Source organism: Bactrocera oleae, chromosome 4 (genome assembly GCF_042242935.1).
Source record: "Bactrocera oleae isolate idBacOlea1 chromosome 4, idBacOlea1, whole genome shotgun sequence".
Lineage (NCBI taxonomy): Eukaryota > Metazoa > Arthropoda > Insecta > Diptera > Tephritidae > Bactrocera > Bactrocera oleae.
The window spans coordinates 34,826,328-34,844,821 of record NC_091538.1 but is presented as its reverse complement, the minus strand read 5'-3'; the positions used below and the strand labels follow the sequence as shown (position 1 = coordinate 34,844,821).

The 18,494-nt window shown below is 37.0% G+C and overlaps 1 protein-coding gene and 1 long non-coding RNA gene across 5 annotated transcripts in view; one reads left to right on the top strand and one right to left on the bottom strand.

Annotated features, from left to right (window-relative positions):
• The window catches only part of mr (anaphase promoting complex subunit morula), a 171,871-nt gene that overhangs the window by 35,651 nt on the left and 117,726 nt on the right, over positions 1-18,494 (bottom strand). The window lies entirely within an intron of this gene.
• On the top strand, positions 15,268-17,946 carry LOC118682073 (uncharacterized). Of its 2 annotated transcripts, XR_011396167.1 has the most exons (3): positions 15,272-15,956; positions 16,434-16,812; positions 16,900-17,946. It is a non-coding gene; the product is annotated as an uncharacterized lncRNA (long non-coding RNA). The 2 variants fall into 2 exon arrangements; XR_011396166.1 differs by lacking the exons at positions 16,434-16,812; positions 16,900-17,946 and adding an exon at positions 16,024-16,075 and having other exon boundaries at positions 15,268-15,956.

Sequence of the window (18,494 nt, the reverse complement as noted above, 5' to 3'; positions counted from 1 at the left end):
AATAGCAGTAAGATCTATGTAACAAGTAACTCTTAAGAATATCAATAAAGAGTAGACATTTCGGTGCCGCTCAAAAGTATATTTTTAATGACTCATATCGTGTAAAGGATATTAACTAGGCGTCAACCGGGATGGCAAATTTACATGCTATCCAAAAGCCATATTTAAATCGAAAAGAATAAAATAAAAGATTCCACAAGTAGGATTTCCAGCACTAAGTGCCTGAAAAATGTGTGAAAATAAACGGCAATTATTAGTAATAATAGAAGTATAAATATAGAAAATGGAACACCAAATGGTCAACTCCATGCACAAATCACTACATTGATGGAGACATAGAAAAAGCAACAAGAGGAATTCACCTAAACATTATCCTTAGTAGAACAGCGCAAAATTTCCCAATTACCCAAAATTGAGACAACTATAACCAATATACCACGTCTCCACCGAGGGGACAGACACCAGTACACTATATACCAAATTTTAGGATGCAGAGAAACAAATATCAACAAAAATACCCCTTCAATCAACAACGACAATCAGCACCAATCTCAGTGGACGTTGATAATTCTAGAAGATGATCTTATGAGGAAAAATTATAACACAAAGAATGAATACCGTTTACAACCACAATACAAGCATCAATTAGGACCAAAATAAGAAGATCTGATATGGACAACTCATTATCCCCATCCAATGTCTGATCACGACATTGTCAAGAAAGAAATTGAGAAATGATTAAATGACGGAATTATTCAACTAATAGTTCCAACCCAATAAAATCTTGGTTTTAATTTCTCCAAGGTCTTATTGATACCCATGTGTCCTCCACTTGAACCGTTGTGCAGCTCGTTGAGAACTTCAGGAATTCTTACTTTTGGAATAATAATCAGGGCTCATGAACTTTCCCCATCTTCGCTTTCCCATACGCGATGCAAGCAGCCAGACACTAACTTCAAACTATTCCATTGTGTCCAATCAGCCTTTGCGACTGGGCTTTCTGCAGCTATTTCTATTACACTTTTCAAATCTGGATCCTCTTGCTGACATTTCGGTAGCTTCTCCGGATCCCAGTCTGATGTTATAGTCATTAATCGGAAATCTATAATGTTCTCTTTGGCCTCAGCTTTTGAGCAATGTCTGCATTCTAGATTACAGGGACGGCGGGACATGCGATGTTCTATAGAGAAATCGTAACTTTGGAGTCTTTCAATCCACCATGCAAGCTGGCCTTCTGGGTTCCTGAATTGTAGATGCCATTTTAATGCTGCATGATTTGTCCTCACCCGAAATCGCTGGCCATAAAGGTACTTATGAAAATGTTTGAAGCACTTCACCAACGCCAGTAATTCTCTCCGAGTAACACAATAATTTCTCTCTGGCTTGCTTATAGTCTGGCTGTAATACGCAACCACTTTCTCATGCCCATCAATGACTTGTGATAGAACGCCTCCTACTGCAAGTCCACTAGCATCCGTATCCAAAATAAACGTTGATCCTGGGACCGGGTGTGCTAACATTGGCGCAGTACTTAGCTGTTTCTTCAGAGTTTGGAAAGCCACTTCCTGTTCTTTATTAAATTCAAAAACGCTGTTCTTTTTCGTAAGTTCATGGAGGCTACTAGTTACGCTGGAAAAATTTGGAACGAATCGTCTGTAATAAGTACACAGTCCAAGGAAACTCCGAAATTCATGTAAATTTTTAGGAGCGGGCCAATCTCTTACTGCTTCGATCTTTTCATTAGCTGTGCAAATGCCCTTCGTTGTCACTTTGTGTCCTAAGTAGCTTACTTCCTTTTTGAAGAGGGAACACTTCTTTGGACTCAGCTTCAGACCAGCGCTAGCTATCCGTTGGAAAACCTCTTCCAAGTTTTTAAGGTGTTAATCGAAGCTTTTACCAACACGATGATATCGTCGAGGTATACCAAACAGGTCTTCCAGTGTAATCCTTTTAATACCTGGTCCATAAGTCTCTCAAAAGTAGCAGGAGCGCTACATAATTCAAAGGGCGTTACGGCAAATTGCCATAGACCATCTCCAAGGCTGAAAGCCGTATTTTCTTTGTCTTCTTCGTTTACCTCCATTTGCCAATAACCACTTTTTAAATCAAGTGTTGAGAACCATTTGTGCCTGACAAAGAGTCCAGTGTGTCATCGATTCTAGGTAGTGGATAACTGTCTTTCTTCGTTACATCATTCAACCTTCTATAGTCCACACAAAATCTTATGTTGCCATCTTTCTTCTTCACAAGTACTACAGGTGAGCTCCACGGACTCTCTGATGGTTCGATTACGCCGCTTTCGCTCATTTCACGTATGGTCTGGCTTACAACTTCACGTTTTGCTAAAGGAACACTCCGAGGAGCCTGGTGGATTGGTCTTGTATCACCTGTGTTAATAAAATGTTTCATAACTTTGGTTCTTCCTGGTTTGGCATCGTCATTATCAAATATGGATGAGTAGAATTTGTTTAGCCGTAGTTTGATAGTTTGCCTCTAGTTCCTCGGTCTATGCGTTAATTTTCGCCCATGGAATCAAGACCAATTTCGCAATTTATCACGGCCTCAATCTCTTGACACTGCCCTAATACAGCTCCTTTTGAGAGTTTGATTGGTAACTTGCACTCATTAAGTACTCTTACTGAAACACGTTTATCTTGTCTTTTCATAGCCAGGGTTTTGCCTATAAGTAAGTTTGGTGTATATTTTTTTGTGGCCTCAACAATCCACCACTTGTTTGGCCCATAGTCTCCATCTATTGCTGCCCAAATAACTTCTTCTGATGTTGAGATGCAGTTTTCTGTGTCAGAGCATACGAAACGTGTTCCACGGATTTATGTGTATAAGCTAAGTGAGCTAACCTCTCAATCTCTGTAGAAAACTCCTGCAGAGACTCATTGGCTTTCTGGCAGCGATTTCATAACTCCATTTGGAAGATCTGCTTCCTGTCCTCACTACCATACCGTCATTCTAATGCACCCATCAACGTTTCATAACTACTCGCCTCGCAGTTTGGAGTGGTCTGTAATATCTCCGCTGCAGATCCTTTTAATGCAACGAACAATGCAGCTACTTTATCTTCAGCGTTCCAGTTATTTGAAGATGCCGTCTTTTCGAATTGAAGCTTAAAAACGTAGAACGGAACAGTGCCATCAAAGGATGAAGGTTTTACTTTGGCAGAAGCTGTTGACACAATTGGCCGATTTAATTGTAGCTCAAGGAGACGATCTCTCAATTCATCCACTTCAGTTTTAATTTTATCCCGCTCTTCCGAAATCTGTGTGGACGCTTCTGCTATTGCTGAGGTCACCTGTGCTGATATACGTGCATCTTGCGCTGCGAACTGATCTTCCAACTGCGTTTTTAACGAGGACAATTGCGATTGTTGTGTCAACATTTGTGATGACTCTCTGCTATTTGTTGGGTTATACGTGCATCCTGCTCTTTAAATTGTGTCGATATTTGCGTTGACATCTGAGACATACGTGTATTCCCCATCTGCGACATTGCAGCAAAAATCATGTTTATGCCCACCATCTTTGACGAGCATTGAGCCTCCCCCTTTTCTTCTATCTTTGTTGTCTCTTCCTCTAATTCCATGTAAAAGACATTATCCTCAACATTAATGTTTTCCGCCTCCATGGCCTCTCTCAACCGTGATTGTAATTCAGTTTTTAATCCATTTGTCGCCAAACCACGTTGCTCCAGCTCTTTTTTCAGTTGTGGAATCTTCAGATCGTTAAACTTGGCCCTTTTTAAATAATTATCTCATTGGGAATTTATTTGACAATCCCACTTCTGACACCAATTGTAACAGATTTCTCGATAAATTGTCTAACTAAAACTCAACTCTTGAGTTCGATCACTGGATTTTTGAATAAAAGTCCCAGTTAAATGGCTATAGACTTATCTTTATTTTTAATTCCAACAGCTTAACATTTATTGCTCGCTATTCGAGTTCACAACTTATTGCTTATAGTTTAATTGCTCTTTACACGGCAACACTCTAATTAGAACTGTGTCTGCTGCACAATCCGACGGCCTTATATAGTAATTTTAACAAAAGTTCGCACCTAGAACATTCTGGCAACTACGAATTCGCTGTCTAGTTGCTTCTGGCAGTTAATAGTCGATTCTGATTTGTTCTGGTATTCGTGTTCGCTACAGTATTTTATTAACCGCATTGAGCTGCTACTCTTGAAACAACATTGGAGATAAAGACACCTGATATTAAGAACGAGGTCCACCCACGTATTTTATCTGTCCTCTGATACATTTATAGTATCATGAGCATCACTAACACTTGCAGTGCAAGAGTGTGTTGATCGCTGGGAGAGCGTGGAGAGTGGAGTAGAGTTAACAGTGGTAATGCTAATAGCTGAATGAAGACCTACATTAACAACAGAGAGAGAAAGCGGTAGGCCGACTCTTATTGGAGTATGTTCTGATCAGAACAGTGTGGCAAACGGAACGACAAGGTCACATCTCATATTATAAAGTACATCTCATATTACAAAGCACAAAAAACCAAAAAAATAAATTTATTTAACTTATACGAAGGAGCAATAACGTAAAGTATGAACTTGGGTTATTCTCCTTTTATGAACTGTTATGTATGTATGCACTAATACAAAACGAAACTACAATATGTATTTAGCGGTATTGAAATATTGCTTAGAATGTTATTTAAGGGAAATAAGTTTTCAAATAAAGTTGGTCTAATAGCTGACCACTCATAGCGTCATTACTCAGCCCTTTGTATTTCATCATTGCTGCAATTTCGCTTAAACTTTTCGCTTACATTTGTTGGCGCCCAACGCATGGGCACGAGTGAGTTTTTTGTTCTTTCGCACATCATTTCGGAGTGTGGTCAGTATTAGACTGCATTGTTGGACATTATCGTCATTGGATATTATCGTCATTGGAAATTATCGTCATTGGACTTCGTCACCATTGGACATCTATACCATTGGAGTCACCAGCATTACTCGAGTTAAGGAACGTATTACTTATCACATTATACCTCCAATATCCTTAACAAACAAACATTAAAATAACCTTATCTTAGAACAATTCGAATGTATTTAAACAAACAATATATTGTTATATCTAAAGAAACCATCAACAAGTAATAACTAAACACACTAGTTAGTATAAATAGCAGTAAGATCTATGTAACAAGTAACTCTTAAGAATATCAATAAAGAGTAGACATTTCGGTGCCGCTCAAAAGTATATTTTTAATGACTCATATCGTGTAAAGGATATTAACTAGGCGTCAACCGGGATGGCAAATTTACATGCTATCCAAAAGCCATATTTAAATCGAAAAGAATAAAATAAAAGATTCCACAAGTAGGATTTCCAGCACTAAGTGCCTGAAAAATGTGTGAAAATAAACGGCAATTATTAGTAATAATAGAAGTATAAATATAGAAAATGGAACACCAAATGGTCAACTCCATGCACAAATCACTACATTGATGGAGACATAGAAAAAGCAACAAGAGGAATTCACCTAAACATTATCCTTAGTAGAACAGCGCAAAATTTCCCAAACAATATCAATTACCCAAAATTGAGACAACTATAACCAATATACCACGTCTCCACCGAGGGGACAGACACCAGTACACTATATACCAAATTTTAGGATGCAGAGAAACAAATATCAACAAAAATACCCCTTCAATCAACAACGACAATCAGCACCAATCTCAGTGGACGTTGATAATTCTAGAAGATGATCTTATGAGGAAAAATTATAACACAAAGAATGAATACCGTTTACAACCACAATACAAGCATCAATTAGGACCAAAATAAGAAGATCTGATATGGACAACTCATTATCCCCATCCAATGTCTGATCACGACATTGTCAAGAAAGAAATTGAGAAATGATTAAATGACGGAATTATTCAACTAATAGTTCCAACCCAATAAAATCTTGGTTTTAATTTCTCCAAGGTCTTATTGATACCCATGTGTCCTCCACTTGAACCGTTGTGCAGCTCGTTGAGAACTTCAGGAATTCTTACTTTTGGAATAATAATCAGGGCTCATGAACTTTCCCCATCTTCGCTTTCCCATACGCGATGCAAGCAGCCAGACACTAACTTCAAACTATTCCATTGTGTCCAATCAGCCTTTGCGACTGGGCTTTCTGCAGCTATTTCTATTACACTTTTTAAATCTGGATCCTCTTGCTGACATTTCGGTAGCTTCTCCGGATCCCAGTCTGATGTTATAGTCATTAATCGGAAATCTATAATGTTCTCTTTGGCCTCAGCTTTTGAGCAATGTCTGCATTCTAGATTACAGGGACGGCGGGACATGCGATGTTCTATAGAGAAATCGTAACTTTGGAGTCTTTCAATCCACCATGCAAGCTGGCCTTCTGGGTTCCTGAATTGTAGATGCCATTTTAATGCTGCATGATTTGTCCTCACCCGAAATCGCTGGCCATAAAGGTACTTATGAAAATGTTTGAAGCACTTCACCAACGCCAGTAATTCTCTCCGAGTAACACAATAATTTCTCTCTGGCTTGCTTATAGTCTGGCTGTAATACGCAACCACTTTCTCATGCCCATCAATGACTTGTGATAGAACGCCTCCTACTGCAAGTCCACTAGCATCCGTATCCAAAATAAACGTTGATCCTGGGACCGGGTGTGCTAACATTGGCGCAGTACTTAGCTGTTTCTTCAGAGTTTGGAAAGCCACTTCCTGTTCTTTATTAAATTCAAAAACGCTGTTCTTTTTCGTAAGTTCATGGAGGCTACTAGTTACGCTGGAAAAATTTGGAACGAATCGTCTGTAATAAGTACACAGTCCAAGGAAACTCCGAAATTCATGTAAATTTTTAGGAGCGGGCCAATCTCTTACTGCTTCGATCTTTTCATTAGCTGTGCAAATGCCCTTCGTTGTCACTTTGTGTCCTAAGTAGCTTACTTCCTTTTTGAAGAGGGAACACTTCTTTGGACTCAGCTTCAGACCAGCGCTAGCTATCCGTTGGAAAACCTCTTCCAAGTTTTTAAGGTGTTAATCGAAGCTTTTACCAACACGATGATATCGTCGAGGTATACCAAACAGGTCTTCCAGTGTAATCCTTTTAATACCTGGTCCATAAGTCTCTCAAAAGTAGCAGGAGCGCTACATAATTCAAAGGGCGTTACGGCAAATTGCCATAGACCATCTCCAAGGCTGAAAGCCGTATTTTCTTTGTCTTCTTCGTTTACCTCCATTTGCCAATAACCACTTTTTAAATCAAGTGTTGAGAACCATTTGTGCCTGACAAAGAGTCCAGTGTGTCATCGATTCTAGGTAGTGGATAACTGTCTTTCTTCGTTACATCATTCAACCTTCTATAGTCCACACAAAATCTTATGTTGCCATCTTTCTTCTTCACAAGTACTACAGGTGAGCTCCACGGACTCTCTGATGGTTCGATTACGCCGCTTTCGCTCATTTCACGTATGGTCTGGCTTACAACTTCACGTTTTGCTAAAGGAACACTCCGAGGAGCCTGGTGGATTGGTCTTGTATCACCTGTGTTAATAAAATGTTTCATAACTTTGGTTCTTCCTGGTTTGGCATCGTCATTATCAAATATGGATGAGTAGAATTTGTTTAGCCGTAGTTTGATAGTTTGCCTCTAGTTCCTCGGTCTATGCGTTAATTTTCGCCCATGGAATCAAGACCAATTTCGCAATTTATCACGGCCTCAATCTCTTGACACTGCCCTAATACAGCTCCTTTTGAGAGTTTGATTGGTAACTTGCACTCATTAAGTACTCTTACTGAAACACGTTTATCTTGTCTTTTCATAGCCAGGGTTTTGCCTATAAGTAAGTTTGGTGTATATTTTTTTGTGGCCTCAACAATCCACCACTTGTTTGGCCCATAGTCTCCATCTATTGCTGCCCAAATAACTTCTTCTGATGTTGAGATGCAGTTTTCTGTGTCAGAGCATACGAAACGTGTTCCACGGATTTATGTGTATAAGCTAAGTGAGCTAACCTCTCAATCTCTGTAGAAAACTCCTGCAGAGACTCATTGGCTTTCTGGCAGCGATTTCATAACTCCATTTGGAAGATCTGCTTCCTGTCCTCACTACCATACCGTCATTCTAATGCACCCATCAACGTTTCATAACTACTCGCCTCGCAGTTTGGAGTGGTCTGTAATATCTCCGCTGCAGATCCTTTTAATGCAACGAACAATGCAGCTACTTTATCTTCAGCGTTCCAGTTATTTGAAGATGCCGTCTTTTCGAATTGAAGCTTAAAAACGTAGAACGGAACAGTGCCATCAAAGGATGAAGGTTTTACTTTGGCAGAAGCTGTTGACACAATTGGCCGATTTAATTGTAGCTCAAGGAGACGATCTCTCAATTCATCCACTTCAGTTTTAATTTTATCCCGCTCTTCCGAAATCTGTGTGGACGCTTCTGCTATTGCTGAGGTCACCTGTGCTGATATACGTGCATCTTGCGCTGCGAACTGATCTTCCAACTGCGTTTTTAACGAGGACAATTGCGATTGTTGTGTCAACATTTGTGATGACTCTCTGCTATTTGTTGGGTTATACGTGCATCCTGCTCTTTAAATTGTGTCGATATTTGCGTTGACATCTGAGACATACGTGTATTCCCCATCTGCGACATTGCAGCAAAAATCATGTTTATGCCCACCATCTTTGACGAGCATTGAGCCTCCCCCTTTTCTTCTATCTTTGTTGTCTCTTCCTCTAATTCCATGTAAAAGACATTATCCTCAACATTAATGTTTTCCGCCTCCATGGCCTCTCTCAACCGTGATTGTAATTCAGTTTTTAATCCATTTGTCGCCAAACCACGTTGCTCCAGCTCTTTTTTCAGTTGTGGAATCTTCAGATCGTTAAACTTGGCCCTTTTTAAATAATTATCTCATTGGGAATTTATTTGACAATCCCACTTCTGACACCAATTGTAACAGATTTCTCGATAAATTGTCTAACTAAAACTCAACTCTTGAGTTCGATCACTGGATTTTTGAATAAAAGTCCCAGTTAAATGGCTATAGACTTATCTTTATTTTTAATTCCAACAGCTTAACATTTATTGCTCGCTATTCGAGTTCACAACTTATTGCTTATAGTTTAATTGCTCTTTACACGGCAACACTCTAATTAGAACTGTGTCTGCTGCACAATCCGACGGCCTTATATAGTAATTTTAACAAAAGTTCGCACCTAGAACATTCTGGCAACTACGAATTCGCTGTCTAGTTGCTTCTGGCAGTTAATAGTCGATTCTGATTTGTTCTGGTATTCGTGTTCGCTACAGTATTTTATTAACCGCATTGAGCTGCTACTCTTGAAACAACATTGGAGATAAAGACACCTGATATTAAGAACGAGGTCCACCCACGTATTTTATCTGTCCTCTGATACATTTATAGTATCATGAGCATCACTAACACTTGCAGTGCAAGAGTGTGTTGATCGCTGGGAGAGCGTGGAGAGTGGAGTAGAGTTAACAGTGGTAATGCTAATAGCTGAATGAAGACCTACATTAACAACAGAGAGAGAAAGCGGTAGGCCGACTCTTATTGGAGTATGTTCTGATCAGAACAGTGTGGCAAACGGAACGACAAGGTCACATCTCATATTATAAAGTACATCTCATATTACAAAGCACAAAAAACCAAAAAAATAAATTTATTTAACTTATACGAAGGAGCAATAACGTAAAGTATGAACTTGGGTTATTCTCCTTTTATGAACTGTTATGTATGTATGCACTAATACAAAACGAAACTACAATATGTATTTAGCGGTATTGAAATATTGCTTAGAATGTTATTTAAGGGAAATAAGTTTTCAAATAAAGTTGGTCTAATAGCTGACCACTCATAGCGTCATTACTCAGCCCTTTGTATTTCATCATTGCTGCAATTTCGCTTAAACTTTTCGCTTACATTTGTTGGCGCCCAACGCATGGGCACGAGTGAGTTTTTTGTTCTTTCGCACATCATTTCGGAGTGTGGTCAGTATTAGACTGCATTGTTGGACATTATCGTCATTGGATATTATCGTCATTGGAAATTATCGTCATTGGACTTCGTCACCATTGGACATCTATACCATTGGAGTCACCAGCATTACTCGAGTTAAGGAACGTATTACTTATCACATTATACCTCCAATATCCTTAACAAACAAACATTAAAATAACCTTATCTTAGAACAATTCGAATGTATTTAAACAAACAATATATTGTTATATCTAAAGAAACCATCAACAAGTAATAACTAAACACACTAGTTAGTATAAATAGCAGTAAGATCTATGTAACAAGTAACTCTTAAGAATATCAATAAAGAGTAGACATTTCGGTGCCGCTCAAAAGTATATTTTTAATGACTCATATCGTGTAAAGGATATTAACTAGGCGTCAACCGGGATGGCAAATTTACATGCTATCCAAAAGCCATATTTAAATCGAAAAGAATAAAATAAAAGATTCCACAAGTAGGATTTCCAGCACTAAGTGCCTGAAAAATGTGTGAAAATAAACGGCAATTATTAGTAATAATAGAAGTATAAATATAGAAAATGGAACACCAAATGGTCAACTCCATGCACAAATCACTACATTGATGGAGACATAGAAAAAGCAACAAGAGGAATTCACCTAAACATTATCCTTAGTAGAACAGCGCAAAATTTCCCAAACAATATCAATTACCCAAAATTGAGACAACTATAACCAATATACCACGTCTCCACCGAGGGGACAGACACCAGTACACTATATACCAAATTTTAATTCTGACAACTACAAAAATCTGTCTTGAATTCCACAACACCCCTGATTAACTATCGCACACAGCACAGAACACCAGTTTTCCACCTAAGTCTCGTCGTTACCAGAGAATGTTAATGAATAGAGAAGGAGCAAATGTTAAATGAAATCTTTTTGAGTACTAATTTGTAATTCCAGATGAGGGAACATCGAAAAATATAACTTCGAAAAAGAAAAATACACCACACAATATGCGAAATGCTATAAATAGACACAACGAATATTCCTAAATGAAAAATCGTTGCGCATACTTATTTAGATTTATGTTTTCAATTTCTATGATATGACAAATTTATAATTATGAAAAGCCTTTTGAATTAAAAAGCTCTATTACCGATAAAAACCCCAGAATTCATAATAAAATAAACATTTAATAGGCAATTTTTCCAACTCATGTATGTGCGTTGCGTGAGCAATTGCTTATTGAGCAAAGGATAATAATAAAACGGTGGCTAAGCGGCCGCGTTTCCACTTTTGTGGTGGCTGAGATCGTTAGCGGGAAGGGGTTAAGCACAATCCGAATACGAACCTATACGTTCGAATCCTAAAACTCATGTAAATTAAATTTTATTTAATTTTTTTATTTTATTAATTGGAGTCTAAGCATATCAAAATTCAATTTCTTTAATAGCATATTTTACTTTCTGATATAATTAAAATATATGAGGAAAATATGTTCATATGTTTAGGTTTATTGAATATTTCCTTATTATGCGTATTTCCAAAAATGTGATAATCACACATACATTCTTAAATACACGTACGCTGATGCTTGCTTCTTCTTGCTCCGCACAAGCAAAGACTCTTGTCTTCACTTTTTGCTTTTTGCGAGAAGCAAGTTGAACGATCGCAAGCAAGAAGGGGTCAGGGGCGCACACCCACATAATTATTTCAGATAAATTTTTATTAATCGAATTTATTTTAAAATATAAATATAAGTGTGAATTTATATTTTTACGTATATTGTTATTGTATTACGAAAATTAGTCGTTATGCATCAGTATTTTTCAATACAAATTAAGCAACATATTAATATATTATGAGCCCTCATTTGACACGCCTATGTGCATGGTGGCAAGCCAACGAAATAACGGTGAGTTCGCGCGGACATTGTGTTGTTGAAAAAAACCAAATGACGACTTTGTCCCCAAACATACATATGTATATACATGCATACATACATATATGAGATCGCATACATATTGACATCAAATTGTGTGAATCGTCGCGGAGTTGACAAAATTTGTTTGCAGTGGTTTGCTATTGAAAGTTGACTTATGCTCTTTTGAAATATTGCGATTACCGATTGGGCTGCATTTTCATAGCGTCGTATTTAGATAAAATTGGCTAAATCGACAAACTATGAAATAATGATAATAAGTAAACATATAAAAGTACTATATGCAGTGTGCTTAGAATATATAGAAGTAGTTAATGATTTCATATGAATGGCAATTTTATGTAAATTTTATAAAATAGTGCATAATATGAAAAAAATTAAAACAATATTTCAAATCACTAAGAGGTCATGTTGCCAATTCTCCTTTCTGAAGGGAACACCAGACAAATTCTTCAATTTCTGATTTTTAGCAAATGTTGTGAGGAAGCAGCTTGTGGGCAACATACAAACGCGAGGGGGATGGTAGGATTTTCAGTGATACAAATTGTAAAATTGAAATTTTGCTGATTCTTCAATTTTACTGAAGACATTCAAATTCAATTTCATTCATTTTTATTTTCGCGCATTTGCGGTAGGAATTCTATATGAAAACCAAATGTGGTTTACCAGGCGCACAGAAAAATAGAGCGGTGCAGAGTTATGAACGAACGCACTTTGCTTTGAAGCAGACGCACGTTCCTTATGAATGAATTTGTTGTCGTTGTAATAGAAAATACGCCGCGAGTTCGCTTGAATATTATTGGCCGATGATGGTGCGTCTACGTTTTTTTTGTCACTTGCGCGAATGTTTGATTTTTTGCGAAAGACATATTGAGGGACATACATATGTACATATGTGTACATATATGCAAATATATTTGGACATGCGAATGAAGGAGGGCAATTTCAAGAATATTCACATATAGACATATGAACATTGAAGCAAGTAAACAACAATAGCTGTTTGACTTCACAGATTAGACAAAGTAGTCTGAATATTGTCTGTGGTGCTGCTTGTATAGCAGACTTGTTTATTGCAACGTGAAATATTTTGCCTAAGTTCAAATCCTATCATATTTTTATATAGTCTTTTTTTATTTTTATAACCCTTTTTTATTAAATGATATTTGAATTCTTTTTTAATATTATTTTCCTCATTATTTATATTTTCTTGTCGGAAGTCAATTACTTTCGTTTTTATTATTTCAATTTTTGTTTATGCGCATATCAAAGAACTTTTGTGCATATGTATGTATTATATATACATTTTGCTTATAGAGTGGTGTAGTTCGTTGCATAAATTGATAATTGTGGTGACATTTTATTTTCGAACTTGCGCGTTTTCGATGTTCCCTCATCGTAATTAACATTTTAGAACAGCTAACATTTGCTCCTTCTCTATTCATTAACATTCTCTGTCGTTACCATTTCCTGCAGCGCATATTCGCATGTTCGTTGCATACCCATACATTAGTATAACTTGGTTTTATAAATTTTTTGCGATAAAATTAACTGATCACTTATTGCTTAAATACTCGCTAGAAATAGAACTATTGTTACTTAAAATAATTTTGAAGGCTCTATAAAGCATATACAAGATTCTGTTCTGCAATGTCTTTGGAAGAGCTAAGACAACAACGCGCGAGCACCAAGAAAAATATTACGTGCATTAAAAATATCGTCGATGCCAGCTTGCGACCAGGTGGAAAGGCTTTTTCAGCTTCGAAATACAAGTGTCGTTTGGGCATCCTGATGTCCTATTTTAAGTAGATTCTTTTAAATCAAACTGAAATCGAAAGATTGGATGATGATGATGGAGCACGTGCTGACCTGGAAGAACTTGACATCACAACTAAATTGATTATGCAATCGCAACTGGCAGAAGATAGCCTTAGAATTTGTAAATGCGTTTTAAGTGACAAATGAAAACTTTCCGAAGGCGTAGAACGGTTGAGGGTACGGTATGACAACAAAACACTAATTTTTTTGGAAGGAATAGATTCGTTATTTGATATACCAGCAGTTATGAAACCAAATGGCATTCAGCTAAGAAGTTTAATTTATAGGGCTTCAGCTATTTATGATTCCTTGATGTTGCTAGGTACCAACAGCCAAATATCGCAAGCTATGCTTATTCATTTAATTTTGCAGAAGTCTAATGAACAGACGAACAAAAGGCGGAAGTCGCTAGACTTCAGAACGCCGCCATCATGGGAGAATTGCAACGCAGTTTTAGAAAGAAAGAGAAGAAGAAATAAACAAAACATACAAATTCAAAGCATCGGTTCATCGTCAACAAATATAAATTCATAACCCCAACTAACATCAAGTTGCAAGTCACTGGTTTCGAAGTTCCATTGACTTTTTGTATTACATCGCACATTGCTTATCAACCCGATCTTGAAATCAATATTTCAACATGGAATATTCCACACAATATAGCGCTCGCTGATGATGAATTTTATTTACCAAAGAAAATCGACATGTTGGTGGGTACAGAAAAGTTCTTCAGTCTTCTATCTGTATATCAAATCAATCTTGGATCTAATTTACCCATCTTGCGAAAAACGCTCTTAGGCTGGATTGTTTCGGGACGCTATAAGACGGGCAGTAACAACATATCTAAACCATATTGTTTATTTTTAACCAATGCATCTTTAGATGCCAAATTGAAAAAGTTGTGGAAATTGGAAGAAGTCACTACCATACCAGAGGCTTGGATTCGTGAACAACAGAGTTGCGATCACATATACAAATCAACAGTTTCAAGAAGATCTTGCGGAAGAATAGTTGTCAAATTACGCTTCAAGGATGATTCGAAGTGCTTGGGCGAGTCATATACTACGGCATTGAGACGATTCAATGCACAAGAACGTCGATTAGCCAAGTCACCACAATTAAAAGTCCAATACGTCGAATTTATGAGTGACTACGAGAGTTTAGGTCATATGAGCGTTGTAAAAAATCCAAATCTCAGCGAACCGCATTTTTTTATACCACATCATTGTGTGCTTGAACCAACAAAGCTTCGAGTCGTATTCGTCGAACCACATCCCAAAAATCATTAAACGATATTCAGATGGTCGGCCCTATAATTCAATGCGAATTTTTTCTTCTTCTTCTTCTTTGTTTTCGATTCCATAGGTTTGCACTCACTGCCGACATAGTCCAGATGTATCGCCAAGTATTAATGATGAAGATGATCGAAAGTTCCAGTTCATTTTGTGGAGAAGTTCACCGACTGAAGATATTCATACGTATCAACTAAATACTGTAACGTATGAAATGGCGGCTGCACCATATCTTGCTATATGGAGTTTTTTCTTCTTCTTCTTCGTTTTCGATTCCATAGGTTTGCAATCACTGCCGACATAGTCAAGATGCATCGTCAAGTTCACCGACTGAAGATATTCATACGTATCAACTAAATGTTGTAACGTATGGAATGGCTGCTGCACCTTGCTATTAGTTGGTTCTATCTAGCTGAGCAGCATTGAGAACAATTTACGATTGACGAAAAAATCATGAAGTCATTATTCTACGTAGACGACATACTCTTTGGTGCTGATACTCTAACCGTACTTGTACAGATAAAGGATATCTCTTGCTTTATCTACAACTGCTAGAATTAGGACAGTTTTAATTAACAAAGTGGCATTCCAATCATCAATTCAGAGAAGACGACTCTGTAAAGGATTTAAACGTAGATACATCCATCACTAGTACACTTGGACTAAAATAGAATCAAAAACTCTCTTCTTTTCATTTGAAGCAAAACTAGCACTGACAGGGGTGTTGTAGGATCTGATAGTTGTCGGAATCAGAATTGAAACCGATAAAAAAATATAGTAGGTGAAATTATATCGACTTTGGGTATCACGAACACCAATTTTATCGGTTTTGTTATCAGAAACAAAGCAAGAGGATTTTTGCTGACACATTTGAAATGTAAGTTAAGAAAATAATTTATGTATATTATTGTTACGATTTTATTTATCGTTATTTCTATATTCAGTCGACAATGTGATATAAATCTGTAAAGTAAGCATGTATACAAACATACAAGTAAATGCAAGCCAACTTCCTCATGCGACTCCCCTGGTGCATCAAGTGAATTACTGTGCTCTTTTAATATATTCCTTTTATTTTCTTCGTTGCTTTTTTTCTTCAAATAAAATAAAAGCTAAAATAGCGGAACTCATTGTAAACTTTAGTAGACTTAATTCAGCATTTCAAATGTATGAAACTGTATTACTGTGCTCTTTTAAGATATTCCTTTTATTTTCTTCGTTGCTTTTTTTCTTCAAATAAAATAAAAGCTAAAATAGCGGAACTTATTGTAAACTTTAGTAGACTTAATTCAGCATTTCAAATGTATGAAACGCTTCTTAATTTATTCATTTGAAAATTTTGTCACATTATTAGACAGCTGATTCGATTTAGCAAGACGCATCGTCAGATCGTGCACACATTGTACACGTTACAAGCCAAAGCTGATGAACCAAGTAATGGGACAGTTACCTGTCGAGCGATCAACTCCATCTCGCCCTTTGGGCGGTGCGGTATTGATGTCTGCAGACCAGTCAACGTATATTTGCGTATTCGAGGCAAAACACCTTATAAAGCGTACATTGGGATCTTCGTTTGTCTAGCGACAAAGGCGGTTCACATCGAACTTGTATCGGATCTATTCATTCTTAGCGTCTTTGAAGCGCATGATTGGAAGAAGAAGTCTACCCTCTGACATCTTTTGCGATAGCTAAACAAATTTTGTGGGTGCTTGCAACAAACTAGCTGAATTAAAGTAATTTTTATTTAAAACCGAAAACAAAGATGCAATTATAAAATAGTGTGATAATGAATTCATAAAATTAAATTTTATTTCTACCAGAGCACCTCATTTCCGCGGTATTTGGGAGGCAGCAGTCAAATCAGTCCTGGTTAAAATAGCAGATGTGTTAATTATCGGCCAATGACACCAATTTCTTTGGATCCAAACTATAATGAAGTATTAACTTCGGTGCATTTTATTATCGGTAATGCACTTGGGGCATTTTCAGAGCGGAGATTGTCAGCTAACATCAGCAACATACAACGATGGAATCAGGTCACAATCATTAAACATATGTTTTGGAACAGATGGTCAAATGAATACATCAACGAACTTCAAGTGCGATCAAAGTGGTTTTCGGAGCGACTAAACATCAACAACAATTCAATGGTTATCATCCATGAAGACAACTTACCAAAAATGGCCCATTGGACGAGTAATAAACTGTATTCCAGGAAAGGACTCTAAAGTGCGTGTGGTGTACATTCGAACAACGAAGGGAATGATTCGGTGACCACTTCACAAGCTAGCACTTCTACCTGTTTGAAATGCCTTTCAACGGGGCCGGGATGTTAGGTCAGCGATTGAGAATCACTGCATTCTACGCTCATATGTTTTAATATATTTTTGCTATTTCTTGTTCTCTGTTTATTTGCCTAATATTTAAGGGCAAGCATTAGAAGTCATTCACCTCAATGCGGTTAATAATTATATTTGCATTATGCACATACATATTAGCTTGCTTGCGCTCGCTTTGTACACTTATGCTACCGCTATGTTTTTGTCCACGCAATTATATGAATATTTTTTTGTGCACATTAGCTAGTCCCATTTAACAAGCTTAATATGTAAGCAGTCTCTCGCAATGTTGCGTCCGTAGTATGTACTTTGGTTATTCTCCTTTGTTGGTTAAAGGTGTATAACTTACATACTTAGGTATATATGCACTAATACAAAAAGAAACTATGTATTAAGCGGTATTGAAATATTACTTAGAATATTATTTAAGGAGAAGAATTTTGCAAATAAAGTTAGTCTAGTAGCTGACCACACATAGCGTCACTACTCGGACCTTTGTATTTTATAGTTGCTGCAACTTCGCTTAAACTTTTCGCTTTTTCGATATTTGCGCGGTTCCAAAAAAAGCTTTGTAGACCTACATTATTACGAATTAATAACAATGAAAATATTAGCAAAAATACCTGCTGCTTGGCAGTGCCTTTGGGTTAACGATAATCCATTTCTTTTCTTAAAAGAATACTTATACTATACTAGTATTATTGAATACTATTTCATAGGTGTCATCTACATAGGAGGCAAATAATGTTTTCATATTTGGTCTGGTTTACCCGGTGGACCTTTTTTGGGTTGTAGTACACCGATGAAGAAATATTTTCTCATTTTCCGCGTGTTGATCACATCTAATATTGAGATTAGAATTTTATAATAGTAGAATAACGTTAACGTCTGTCTTCTTACGAAACTGTGTTTTTTGCTAAATCTCACTATTTTTTCTTTGAATATTGAATTTGATTAAAACCATAAATAAATGTCACAGGAAAATTTTGTCAGTAACATACAATACTGAACATGTATGTATGTAACACATTCGTATTTGACGTAAAAGTAATTTCAGCAAGTAAGGAAGGGCTAAG